Genomic DNA, 9,058 nt, shown 5'->3' with positions numbered 1-9,058 from the left:
GTATGACTTTAAGTCTATGACATTATTATTTATTGATTTTATTTTGTTTTATTTCTTTGATCACCAACTGCCACGACAACACACTCGTTTTTTTTATGCAGTACTCCTGACGAACTTCACCCATTGCCCGCATCGTACCGGCTCTTAAGGTAGCTTGTGTTGGAGCAGCAGGACAAGCTCGCCATCCCGCCCGCTGCTTTCCTGCATTATTGCTCACCAAAACCGTTCGCCGAAACAAAAATAGGTAAATAGGTAACCTATTTACCATGGTATCTCTCCCCTGGGTGCCTTTTGTTTCGCGCCGGCTGCTCTTGATCTCCGTGAACGCACCCGCTGTCTCCAAACCTTGCAGAGCAGCACATTGAAGCGCTTGAAAACACAGCACAACATTCCCTAATAACACTTGCAATGCATTATGACTTCAAAGGTATGACTTTAAGTCTATGACATTATTATTTATTGATTTTATTTTGTTTTATTTCTTTGATCACCAACTGCCACGACAACACACTCGTTTTTTTATGCAGTACTCCTGACGAACTTCACCCATTGCCCGCATCGTACCGGCTCTAAGGTAGCTTGTGTTGGAGCAGCAGGACAAGCTCGCCATCCCGCCCGCTGCTTTCCTGCATTATTGCTCACGAAAACACAACGCACCCAGGGGAGAGATACCATGGTAAATTATTATAAGGTAACCTATTTACCATGGTATCCCTCCCCTGCGGCGGCTGCTCTTGATCTCCGGCTGCTCATGATCTCCGTGAACGCACCCGCTGTCTCCAAACCTTGCAGAGCAGCACATTGAAGCGCTTGAAAACACAGCACAACATTCCCTAATAACACTTGCAATGCATTATGACTTCAAAGGTATGGCTTTAGGTCTATGACATTATTATTTATTGATTTTATTTTGTTTTATTTCTTTGATCACCAACTGCCACGACAACACACTCGTTTTTTTATGCAGTACTCCTGACGAACTTCACCCATTGCCCGCATCGTACCGGCACTTAAGGTAGCTTGTGTTGGAGCAGCAGGACAAGCTCGCCATCCCGCCCGCTGCTTTCCTGCATTATAGCTCACCAAAACCGTTCGCCGAAACAAAAATAGGTAAATAGGTAACCTATTTACCATGGTATCTCTCCCCTGGGTGCCTTTTGTTTTGCGCCGGCTTCTCTTGATCTCAGTGAACGCACCCGCTGTCTCCAAACCTTGCAGAGCAGCACATTGAAGCGCTTGAAAACACAGCACAACATTCCCTAATAACACTTGAAATGCATTATGACTTCAAAGGTATGGCTTTAGGTCTATGACATTATTATTTATTGATTTTATTTTGTTTTATTTCTTTGATCACCAACTGCCACGACAACACACTCGTATTTTTTATGCAGTACTCCTGACGAACTTCACCCATTGCCCGCATCGTACCGGCTCTTAAGGTAGCTTGTGTTGGAGCAGCAGGACAAGCTCGCCATCCCGCCCGCTGCTTTCCTGCATTATTGCTAACCAAAACCGTTCGCCGAAACAAAAATAGGTAAATAGGTAACCTATTTACCATGGTATCTCTCCCCTGGGTGCCTTTTGTTTTGCGCCGGCTGCTCTTGATCTCAGTGAACGCACCCGCTGTCTCCAAACCTTGCAGAGCAGCACATCGAAGCGCTTGAAAACACAGCACAACATTCCCTAATAACACTTGCAATGCATTATGACTTCAAAGGTATGGCTTTAGGTCTATGACATTATTATTTATTTATTTTATTTTGTTTTATTTCTTTGATCACCAACTGCCACGACAACACACTCGTATTTTTTATGCAGTACTCCTGACGAACTTCACCCATTGCCCGCATCGTACCGGCTCTTAAGGTAGCTTGTGTTGGAGCAGCAGGACAAGCTCGCCATCCCGCCCGCTGCTTTCCTGCATTATTGCTCACCAAAACACAACGCACCCGGTATCCCTGCCCTGCGGCGGCTGCTCTTGATCTCCGGTTGCTCTTGATCTCCGTGAACGCACGCGCTGTCTCCAAACCTTGCAGAGCAGCACATTGAAGCGCTTGAAAACACAGCACAACATTCCCTAATAACACTTGCAATGCATTATGACTTCAAAGGTATGGCTTTAGGTCTATGACATTATTATTTATTGATTTTATTTTGTTTTATTTCTTTGATCACCAACTGCCACGACAACACACTCGTATTTTTTATGCAGTACTCCTGATGAACTTCACCCATTGCCCGCATCGTACCGGCTCTTAAGGTAGCTTGTGTTGGAGCAGCAGGATAAGCTCGCCATCCCGCCCGCTGCTTTCCTGCATTATTGCTCACCAAAACCGTTCGCCGAAACAAAAATAGGTAAATAGGTAACCTATTTACCATGGTATCCCTACCCTGCTGCGGCTGCTCTTGATCTCCGGCTGCTCTTGATCTCCGTGAACGCACCCGCTGTCTCCAAACCTTGCAGAGCAGCACATTGAAGCGCTTGAAAACACAGCACAACATTCCCTAATAACACTTGCAATGCATTATGACTTCAAAGGTATGGCTTTAGGTCTATGACATTATTATTAATTGATTTTATTTTGTTTTATTTCTTTGATCACCAACTGCCACGACAACACACTCGTATTTTTTATGCAGTACTCCTGACGAACTTCACCCATTGCCCGCATCGTACCGGCTCTTAAGGTAGCTTGTGTTGGAGCAGCAGGACAAGCTCGCCATCCCGCCCGCTGCTTTCCTGCATTATTGCTCACCAAAACCGTTCGCCGAAACAAAAATAGGTAAATAGGTAACCTATTTACCATGGTATCCCTACCCTGCTGCGGCTGCTCTTGATCTCCGGCTGCTCTTGATCTCCGTGAACGCACCCGCTGTCTCCAAACCTTGCAGAGCAGCACATTGAAGCGCTTGAAAACACAGCACAACATTCCCTAATAACACTTGCAATGCATTATGACTTCAAAGGTATGGCTTTAGGTCTATGACATTATTATTAATTGATTTTATTTTGTTTTATTTCTTTGATCACCAACTGCCACGACAACACACTCGTATTTTTTATGCAGTACTCCTGACGAACTTCACCCATTGCCCGCATCGTACCGGCTCTTAAGGTAGCTTGTGTTGGAGCAGCAGGACAAGCTCGCCATCCCGCCCGCTGCTTTCCTGCATTATTGCTCACGAAAACACAACGCACCCAGGGGAGAGATACCATGGTAAATAGGTAACCTATTTACCATGGTATCCCTCAACTGCGGCGGCTGCTCTTGATCTCCGGCTGCTCTTGATCTCCGTGAACGCACCCGCTGTCTCCAAACCTTGCAGAGCAGCACATTGAAGCGCTTGAAAACACAGCACAACATTCCCTAATAACACTTGAAATGCATTATGACTTCAAAGGTATGACTTTAAGTCTATGACATTATTATTTATTGATTTTATTTTGTTTTATTTCTTTGATCACCAACTGCCACGACAACACACTCGTTTTTTTTATGCAGTACTCCTGACGAACTTCACCCATTGCCCGCATCGTACCGGCTCTTAAGGTAGCTTGTGTTGGAGCAGCAGGACAAGCTCGCCATCCCGCCCGCTGCTTTCCTGCATTATTGCTCACGAAAACACAACGCACCCAGGGGAGAGATACCATGGTAAATAGGTAACCTATTTACCATGGTATCCCTCCCCTGCGGCGGCTGCTCTTGATCTCCGGCTGCTCATGATCTCCGTGAACGCACCCGCTGTCTCCAAACCTTGCAGAGCAGCACATTGAAGCGCTTGAAAACACAGCACAACATTCCCTAATAACACTTGCAATGCATTATGACTTCAAAGGTATGGCTTTAGGTCTATGACATTATTATTTATTGATTTTATAATGTTTTATTTCTTTGATCACCAACTGCCACGACAACACACTCGTATTTTTTATGCAGTACTCCTGACGAACTTCACCCATTGCCCGCATCGTACCGGCTCTTAAGGTAGCTTGTGTTGGAGCAGCAGGACAAGCTCGCCATCCCGCCCGCTGCTTTCCTGCATTATTGCTCACCAAAACCGTTCGCCGAAACAAAAATAGGTAAATAGGTAACCTATTTACCATGGTATCTCTCCCCTGGGTGCCTTTTGTTTTGCGCCGGCTGCTCTTGATCTCAGTGAACGCACCCGCTGTCTCCAAACCTTGCAGAGCAGCACATTGAAGCGCTTGAAAACACAGCACAACATTCCCTAATAACACTTGCAATGCATTATGACTTCAAAGGTATGGCTTTAGGTCTATGACATTATTATTTATTGATTTTATTTTGTTTTATTTCTTTGATCACCAACTGCCACGACAACACACTCGTATTTTTTATGCAGTACTCCTGACGAACTTCACCCATTGCCCGCATCGTAACGGCTCTTAAGGTAGCTTGTGTTGGAGCAGCAGGACAAGCTCGCCATCCCGCCCGCTGCTTTCCTGCATTATTGCTCACCAAAACACAACGCACCCAGGGGAGAGATACCATGGTAAATAGGTAACCTATTTACCATGGTATCCCTCCCCTGCGGCGGCTGCTCTTGATCTCCGGCTGCTCTTGATCTCCGTGAACGCACACGCTGTCTCCAAACCTTGCAGAGCAGCACATTGAAGCGCTTGAAAACACAGCACAACATTCCCTAATAACACTTGCAATGCATTATGACTTCAAAGGTATGGCTTTAGGTCTATGACATTATTATTTATTGATTTTATTTTGTTTTATTTCTTTGATCACCAACTGCCACGACAACACACTCGTATTTTTTATGCAGTACTCCTGACGAACTTCACCCATTGCCCGCATCGTACCGGCTCTTAAGGTAGCTTGTGTTGGAGCAGCAGGACAAGCTCGCCATCCCGCCCGCTGCTTTCCTGCATTATTGCTCACCAAAACCGTTCGCCGAAACAAAAATAGGTAAATAGGTAACCTATTTACCATGGTATCTCTCCCCTGGGTGCCTTTTGTTTTGCGCCGGCTGCTCTTGATCTCAGTGAACGCACCCGCTGTCTCCAAACCTTGCAGAGCAGCACATTGAAGCGCTTGAAAACACAGCACAACATTCCCTAATAACACTTGCAATGCATTATGACTTCAAAGGTATGGCTTTAGGTCTATGACATTATTATTTATTGATTTTATTTTGTTTTATTTCTTTGATCACCAACTGCCACGACAACACACTCGTATTTTTTATGCAGTACTCCTGACGAACTTCACCCATTGCCCGCATCGTAACGGCTCTTAAGGTAGCTTGTGTTGGAGCAGCAGGACAAGCTCGCCATCCCGCCCGCTGCTTTCCTGCATTATTGCTCACCAAAACACAACGCACCCAGGGGAGAGATACCATGGTAAATAGGTAACCTATTTACCATGGTATCCCTCCCCTGCGGCGGCTGCTCTTGATCTCCGGCTGCTCTTGATCTCCGTGAACGCACACGCTGTCTCCAAACCTTGCAGAGCAGCACATTGAAGCGCTTGAAAACACAGCACAACATTCCCTAATAACACTTGCAATGCATTATGACTTCAAAGGTATGGCTTTAGGTCTATGACATTATTATTTATTGATTTTATTTTGTTTTATTTCTTTGATCACCAACTGCCACGACAACACACTCGTATTTTTTATGCAGTACTCCTGACGAACTTCACCCATTGCCCGCATCGTACCGGCTCTTAAGGTAGCTTGTGTTGGAGCAGCAGGACAAGCTCGCCATCCCGCCCGCTGCTTTCCTGCATTATTGCTCACCAAAACCGTTCGCCGAAACAAAAAAAGGTAAATAGGTAACCTATTTACCATGGTATCTCTCCCCTGGGTGCCTTTTGTTTTGCGCCGGCTGCTCTTGATCTCAGTGAACGCACCCGCTGTCTCCAAACCTTGCAGAGCAGCACATTGAAGCGCTTGAAAACACAGCACAACATTCCCTAATAACACTTGCAATGCATTATGACTTCAAAGGTATGGCTTTAGGTCTATGACATTATTATTTATTGATTTTATTTTGTTTTATTTCTTTGATCACCAACTGCCACGACAACACACTCGTATTTTTTATGCAGTACTCCTGACGAACTTCACCCATTGCCCGCATCGTACCGGCTCTTAAGGTAGCTTGTGTTGGAGCAGCAGGACAAGCTCGCCATCCCGCCCGCTGCTTTCCTGCATTATTGCTCACCAAAACACAACGCACCCAGGGGAGAGATACCATGGTAAATAGGTAACCTATTTACCATGGTATCCCTCCCCTGCGGCGGCTGCTCTTGATCTCCGGCTGCTCATGATCTCCGTGAACGCACCCGCTGTCTCCAAACCTTGCAGAGCAGCACATTGAAGCGCTTGAAAACACAGCACAACATTCCCTAATAACACTTGCAATGCATTATGACTTCAAAGGTATGACTTTAAGTCTATGACATTATTATTTATTGATTTTATTTTGTTTTATTTCTTTGATCACCAACTGCCACGACAACACACTCGTATTTTTTATGCAGTACTCCTGACGAACTTCACCCATTGCCCGCATCGTACCGGCTCTTAAGGTAGCTTGTGTTGGAGCAGCAGGACAAGCTCGCCATCCCGCCCGCTGCTTTCCTGCATTATTGCTCACCAAAACCGTTCGCCGAAACAAAAATAGGTAAATAGGTAACCTATTTACCATGGTATCCCTACCCTGCTGCGGCTGCTCTTGATCTCCGGCTGCTCTTGATCTCCGTGAACGCACCCGCTGTCTCCAAACCTTGCAGAGCAGCACATTGAAGTGCTTGAAAACACAGCACAACATTCCCTAATAACACTTGCAATGCATTATGACTTCAAAGGTATGGCTTTAGGTCTATGACATTATTATTTATTGATTTTATTTTGTTTTATTTCTTTGATCACCAACTGCCACGACAACACACTCGTATTTTTTATGCAGTACTCCTGACGAACTTCACCCATTGCCCGCATCGTACTGGCTCTTAAGGTAGCTTGTGTAGGAGCAGCAGGACAAGCTCGCCATCCCGCCCGCTGCTTTCCTGCATTATTGCTCACCAAAATACAACGCACCCAGGGGAGAGTTACCATGGTAAATAGGTAACCTATTTACCATGGTATCCCTCCCCTGCGGCGGCTGCTCTTGATCTCCGGCTGCTCTTGATCTCCGTGAACGCACCCGCTGTCTCCAAACCTTGCAGAGCAGCACATTGAAGCGCTTGAAAACACAGCACAACATTCCCTAATAACACTTGCAATGCATTATGACTTCAAAGGTATGACTTTAAGTCTATGACTGTATTATTTATTGATTTTTTTTTTTTTTTTTTCTTTGATCACCAACTGCCACGACAACACACTCGTTTTTTTTATGCAGTACTCCTGACGAACTTCACCCATTGCCCGCATCGTACCGGCTCTTAAGGTAGCTTGTGTTGGAGCAGCAGGACAAGCTCGCCATCCCGCCCGCTGCTTTCCTGCATTATTGCTCTCCAAAACACAACGCACCCAGGGGAGAGATACCATGGTAAATAGGTAACCTATTTACCATGGTATCCCTCCCCTGCGGCGGCTGCTCTTGATCTCCGGCTGCTCTTGATCTCCGTGAACGCACCCGCTGTCTCCAAACCTTGCAGAGCAGCACATTGAAGCGCTTGAAAACACAGCACAACATTCCCTAATAACACTTGCAATGCATTATGACTTCAAAGGTATGACTTTAAGTCTATGACTGTATTATTTATTGATTTTTTTTTTTTTTTTTTTCTTTGATCACCAACTGCCACGACAACACACTCGTTTTTTTTATGCAGTACTCCTGACGAACTTCACCCATTGCCCGCATCGTACCGGCTCTTAAGGTAGCTTGTGTTGGAGCAGCAGGACAAGCTCGCCATCCCGCCCGCTGCTTTCCTGCATTATTGCTCTCCAAAACACAACGCACCCAGGGGAGAGATACCATGGTAAATAGGTAACCTATTTACCATGGTATCCCTCCCCTGCGGCGGCTGCTCTTGATCTCCGGCTGCTCTTGATCTCCGTGAACGCACCCGCTGTCTCCAAACCTTGCAGAGCAGCACATTGAAGCGCTTGAAAACACAGCACAACATTCCCTAATAACACTTGCAATGCATTATGACTTCAAAGGTATGGCTTTAGGTCTATGACATTATTATTTATTGATTTTATTTTGTTTTATTTCTTTGATCACCAACTGCCACGACAACACACTCGTATTTTTTATGCAGTACTCCTGACGAACTTCACCCATTGCCCGCATCGTACCGGCTCTTAAGGTAGCTTGTGTTGGAGCAGCAGGACAAGCTCGCCATCCCGCCCGCTGCTTTACTGCATTATTGCTCACCAAAACCGTTCGCCGAAACAAAAATAGGTAAATAGGTAACCTATTTACCATGGTATCTCTCCCCTGGGTGCCTTTTGTTTTGCGCCGGCTGCTCTTGATCTCCGTGTTCGCACCCGCTGTCTCCAAACCTTGCAGAGCAGCACATTGAAGCGCTTGAAAACACAGCACAACATTCCCTAATAACACTTGCAATGCATTATGACTTCAAAGGTATGGCTTTAGGTCTATGACATTATTATTTATTGATTTTATTTTGTTTTATTTCTTTGATCACCAACTGCCACGACAACACTCTCGTTTTTTTATATGCAGTACTCCTGAAGAACTTTACCCAATGCCCGCATCGTACCGGCTCTTAAGGTAGCTTGTGTTGGAGCAGCAGGACAAGCTCGCCATCCCGCCCGCTGCTTTCCTGCATTATTGCTCACCAAAACACAACGCACCCAGGGGAGAGATACCATGGTAAATAGGTAACCTATTTACCATGGTATCCCTCCCCTGCGGCGGCTGCTCTTGATCTCCGGCTGCTCTTGATCTCCGTGAACGCACCCGCTGTCTCCAAACCTTGCAGAGCAGCACATTGAAGCGCTTGAAAACACAGCACAACATTCCCTAATAACACTTGCAATGCATTATGACTTCAAAGGTATGACTTTAGGTCTATGACATTATTATTTATTG

The sequence above is a fragment of the Acipenser ruthenus genome, chromosome 1, assembly GCF_902713425.1.
Source record: "Acipenser ruthenus chromosome 1, fAciRut3.2 maternal haplotype, whole genome shotgun sequence".
Lineage (NCBI taxonomy): Eukaryota > Metazoa > Chordata > Actinopteri > Acipenseriformes > Acipenseridae > Acipenser > Acipenser ruthenus.
Note: the sequence above shows the minus strand (reverse complement) of the source record.